This window comes from Cupressus sempervirens, chromosome 10, assembly GCF_028749045.1.
Source record: "Cupressus sempervirens isolate cs-2001-9-10 chromosome 10, ASM2874904v1, whole genome shotgun sequence".
Taxonomy (NCBI): Eukaryota; Viridiplantae; Streptophyta; class Pinopsida; order Cupressales; family Cupressaceae; genus Cupressus; species Cupressus sempervirens.
This window is the reverse complement of record NC_143127.1, coordinates 139,832,118-139,838,060: the sequence shown is the minus strand read 5'-3', so window position 1 is coordinate 139,838,060 and position 5,943 is coordinate 139,832,118. Positions and strand designations below refer to the sequence as shown.

Below are 5,943 nucleotides of genomic sequence, written 5' to 3'. Positions count from 1 at the left end.
AAAAAGTTCCTTGTTACCAGACATGTGTTTAGAGCATCCAAAATTCAAATACCAAACATCATTCACATTACTCTCACCTTTCCCATAGCACAAAAACAAATTACCCAAGGAGTGATTTTCATCTTATTGAGCATAATTGGCATTATTGTTAGTTGATTTCAATCTACACTCTTTCTCAAAATGTCCATACTTATTGCAATGATAGCATTGGATGTTCCTTTTATCAAATTTGCCTCTACCTCATCCTCTATGAGTACCTCCTCTTCCTCTGGATCCTCTTGAATTTTTTTTATTTTGACCCCTTCCTGAGCCTTTATTGTTGTTATTGCTACTGCTAACATCATTATTCTTTGAAATTTGCAATTGAGAAGCAAAATCCTTCTCATTAACACTAATAGACATGTCCCTTATTCTATCCTCATGTGATATGAGAGATCCAACCAACTCATCATACTCCATAGTAGCTAAATTTTTGCTTTCTTCCATGACAATTGCTACATGATTCCATCTTGGGGTTAAAGATCTTAATACTTTCTGTATTACATGCTCTTGAGTCATAGGTTCAACCAAAGTGGCCATTTTATGAGTCACATCTTTCACTCTCACATAGAAATCTCCCACATTCTTTGTCTCCTTCATCTTCAAGTTATTGTATTTTCTTTTCACGGTTTGTAGCTTCACAACCTTGATCTGATCATTGCCATGGTAAGCATCTTTTGTTGTTTGTGCATCAACAATTTAGAGAAACAAGCTTTTCTCAAGAGCCATCTGAATGTGAAACAATGCCATTGTATTCTTCTTCTCAACTTCTTTCTTCAACTTCCTATCATTAAGTTGGAGATTATTCTAATCTGCGTGCTCTTCATATCCGGATTCAATAATCTCCCAATATTCTTTCCCAATCAAAAATGTCTTCATCTTGATTGATCAATATTGGTAATCAACTCCATCAAACTCTGAGATATGCAAATTGTTTTCCATACTGTTGTCTTCCAAACACCTTCAACTCTAATACCAAATGTAGGATTTAAAGAACAACAACAACACAACAATAATAATAATAATACTCAAAATAGGGGAGGCTTTGTTTTACCACAAATAAAAAAATCCATTATATTACTACATCAGTAGACACCATTACTAGAAAAGTATTATTTTAAGAATGCTAAAAAGCTACTCCCCTCAATAAACTTGGAGTTTGATAGAAAACTCATGGTGGAGAATAATATAGTTGACTACAAGATACAATAGTTCTTCCCTATTAAATGCGATGTAACAAGTTATTCCATGATCACATATAGATGAGGAATAAAATATTTTTTTTATTAAACTATTTAAACTACCGCAAATCATGCACTGATTCATGCATGTTAATCATTATTCTCCAATTATGTGAATTAGAACATAACGATGGAATGGCAGAATTTCTGTTGTGACTGAAAGTAAACAACATCAATCTTCAATGATATCAATGTAATGTTGAAGTTAATGTTCCCAATGGAGTTTAAACTTATTGAAAGTCATTATATGAATATTTCAATTATTAAAACAAATGATCTACTTGGGTATCATTGCATATAAGTGACCCTCTTATATGAAATGTTAAATTTTCATATGAGGTTACTCCATCTCATTATTACAATAGATCCTAGTAGCATTTCCAAATTCTTAATTCAACTTATTTTAAAAGACCCCTCCTCATAATTAAGGTTTTGAATCAATATTATCAACTTTGGTGCTATATTAACATAATTCTTTTTAGGTGTTGAAAATGATCCTAGAAACTGTAGACTTGAAGTTGTAGAGTAAGGTGTTCATGTGACATCACATGATATTTTATTTTCAGGATATCAGAAATATATTTGGTACTTGCAGAGGCTCATGGGTATAACTATAGTTTTGAATTCATATTATCAAATATTATTTCACTTTATTTAACATGATTTTGGTTGTATTGAAAACAAATTTAGATTGATAGTTGTGTACTAGCTATATTTTTATTTGTAATTTAATGTGACATCACATTATTTGGTGTTTACCAAACAAAGGAATACATTTCATTGAATTACAAATAGCTATGATAAAGTCCAACTATTTTGTGGCCATAATTATTAGTTTTATAGTGTTAAAAGTAATTGGACATCATATCACCAAATGCTACCATAATTATTGAAAAATGCTCACCCAACAACAATATAGTATTTGATTATAAAGTTTTTCAAAATTTATTCTCCATCTCTCATGATAGGTACTTGTGAATACAACTTGAATTGATCTAGTGGTAGAGAACATGCTCTCTTGAAGTTTTCAGATTCAAATCTTTTATTAGAAATAAGATTTAAAAATATAATTTGTAACAATACTTCCTTAAAAGTGTATAAAATAGTCTCATATAATTATAAACTATTTATAGAACTATATACAGATTTTCATTATCTAAACAACTATTTCACATAGTTGGAGTACCTGTCTTTGAAGCAGTCCTCGGATAATGGAGAAAAAATCAGTGTGGACATTAATGTGCAATGGGTATCTTTCTACTCTGGAAAAAATGCATTCTTAGACTGTCTTCTTACTTGGAATGTGTTTTAAGGTTTTAAGCCTCTATTTTCTACATTTTAGTAATAAATTTTAATTATTAAACTTATTTGAATTCAATAACATTAGATATTTACATTTCATAGTAAGTATCACTTAATACTTCTATAGACTCCACTAAATTAAGATTTATGATAATACTTGACATCGTATTCAAAGGGGAGTGAGCACATGTGGAGATGACGATAAATCGGAAGGGTAGTTGAGCTTATAAAGATTTGTTCTCCGTTCCTCATTGCGTAGGCAGCTACCCCACTCTGTTGGGAGTACAGAAAATGCAATTAAGATCGGTGTGGACATCAATGTGCATTCGGTACCTTTCTACTCAGTAAAAACATGTGCTGTCAAATCTATCAATCTTTGTGTTTTGTCCCCGGCTGTGTCACTCTGTCTTCAATAACTTAAAAAATTTACATTTTCTTGTAACTTGGTTGACATTAATGTCACTCTAGAAGAGTACGTAGCGTGGAGAAAAACGTTGAGCTACTGAAACATATAATAATATTGGAGTACCCTTCTTTGTTCGGGCATGTAATCGATATTTGCAATCTATCAAACAATTATTTTTCTGTCGTCCCCAGGCAATGTTTGAAGTAGAGTTCCTTTCTGTCTTTGAACCCTACAAATAGATTAGGTGAAATTCTCAGACACGTAAGACGTCGATTCATTCCACGGAGATCGGAATGCATAAGGACCGTCCCATGAAAAAAGGGGAGGAAATCCAAGGAACATCGAATTGGCGTACAAAACTGAGAGCGAATTTAAGCGGCTTTAATGTCCCTGAAACGAATATGTACCTTCCTTGTCTTTTCCAATACAGAAGTTTTTGTTCATAAAAGGAGGTTATGAGTTGTGCACACTGAATGAGTGGATCATTTCATGAAAATGGGCAAGTCTTTTCACTGCTCCAAACATGTTGGACTCAACCACGGAGCTTGGACTGTCCGAGAGGATTTCATTTTGAGCAATTATATCTCCATCCACGGTGAAGGTCAATGGAGCTCTATCCCGTTCAAAGCAGGTGGGCTGAAGCAATTCATACATTCATCCCTGCCTTCTGTCTGAATGGACAACGCAATTTTTTGTATACTAATTGTCTTTGCATGCTGGATTCCTCTTGTTTTCAGGTCTGAATCGGTGTGGAAAGAGTTGTAGATTGCGTTGGTTGAACTATCTTCGCCCTGATATTAAACGTGGGAACATTTCCCCCGACGAGAAAGATCTTATTATTAGACTTCATGGGCTCCTTGGCAATAGGTATCAATAGAATTTAACAGACACTAAGGAAATATTTGCAGTTCTAGATTCGATGTGTCCGATTGCAATAAGCAATCCATCATTCAGAAGAGGAAAGCTCATGCCTAATACTTATACCAAGGAAACAAATTGGATTTAAATAGCACATAGGAAATTGAATTTAGAAACTGTTTGGGATTTAATAACACATATGAAGTATTGATTTGCTAGGACTATAAATTATACTAAACAAATTTATAAGAGAACTACAAAGTAGGTATTGACTCTGCTGATGTTGTTCTTGATTCTTTTTATACATAGTAGAAATCACACTTTATGATCTATCACTTGGATAATGGATAAAAGATAGCTGAGAGAAACATAAGTGTTGATCAGTTAAAGAAGGTAAGAAGGTAAACGATACTAAATAGATCTTGTAATCCAAAAGTAAGTATTGACTTTGCTAATGCTGTTCTTTCTGAATTAGGCTGAGAATTTACTGAATGTACACCATTTGAAATCACACTTTGCCATCTAGCATCACAATAGAAGACGGTAAAGACATAAGTATTGACCCCATTTAAGAATAAAATTGATATTAAACAAATCTTACACACCTGATTTTTTTTAATCCATAGTAGGACTCATACTTGATTACCTAATCCAAGAGAGCTAAGGGAGACATAAGTGTTGATCATTTCAGAATGTAAATGATACTAAATAAATCTTGTAATCCAAAAATCAAGTATTTACTTTGCTAATGGTGTTCTTTCTGAATTAGGCTGAGAGAATTTATTGTATAACATTTGAAATACACTTTATGATCTACCATCACAATCTATCATCACAATAGAAAACAGTTAAGAGATGTAAGTATTGACCTGCATAAAATGGTTAAGCTCAAATAGTATACATTAACCATGGAATTTTTGAAAATGTCAATAAATAGCAAAAGTGGTCTAGAAACTAAGTATTGAAAATATATAAATGGTGCAAAATAAATCTTGCGTATTTGAACTGAGAAAGTAATGACGTCAGTTACAATTATGAATCCTACAAAATAATTGCTTATTTGGGAGCAGTATGAAAATTGTATCTGATACTGGTGTAATGCTTATGTCATTGCAGATGGTCTCTGATTGCAGGACGATTGCCTGGGCGAACAGACAATGAAATAAAGAACTATTGGAATACTCATCTCAGCAAAAGTAAGCAGCTTCCACAGAAGGGAGCTCCTCAGAAGTTCCATACAAAAACAAAACCATTGTATTGTGCACCTTCTGGGAGAAAAAGGAATGAACCAAACAACGGTAACTGTGCTGATCAAGAACAAACTACGAAGAACTCCATTTCGTGGGGTGAGTTAATGGACGATGATTTCTTCACAGATATGTCTTCCAACTTCGACGACCAATCAATGGCTCATAATATTTCCACAAATGAAGAAATTAATGAAAATGCAGGAGATATTTCAGAGGAGTTTCTATACTTGAAGACGCTGGCTTCTCCACAATATGAACTCATCTTCTCTCCATCTGATTGTCCGAGAGATTTCAAAATGGAAGATATTGTGGGTATGCAGAGCGTTGAATTTATTGACGAGGCAAGTATGCAGTATTTCGATATGCTAATTTCGGAATGGGAGGAGGACAAAGAAAGAGAAGGAGCTATGTTGATTTAGAAGATTTAATCTCAAATTTAGGTTTAGTTCTTTAGTTTACCAGTGAACCCTTCTTTTGTATTGTAGATTCTCATCTTATTCTTCTTTTAACAGTGCTTGTCATAAACTTATTAACACCTAACTACAATCTTAAGCCTGCCGGCTTTGACTAGATTAGCCATCTATTTTGCTATTATCTTTATTGATGAATTTCTCAATGGTCCTTTTCATGGGCAGATTCGCTGTGCTTGCAATGACGAAATTGAACTGTATTTGTTTCTAGCATTAATGACAATGGGAATGTCGGACAGTAGATTTGAGCTCATTTTTTGCATATGTGAAATGTTGTAGCGTTTGACTTCGCTGTCATTTTTCAAGGAGCTGATGCGAAGTACTTGTATAATGATTCTTGTGATTTGGGACTAATATTAAGCAATGCAAAGTTCAAA

General features: G+C 33.4%; 1 pseudogene; it reads left to right on the top strand.

The window, feature by feature from the left end:
* Positions 1-3,483: 3,483 nt before the first annotated feature.
* On the top strand, positions 3,484-5,515 carry LOC149532985 (transcription factor MYB1 pseudogene; annotated as a pseudogene).
* Positions 5,516-5,943: the final 428 nt, after the last annotated feature.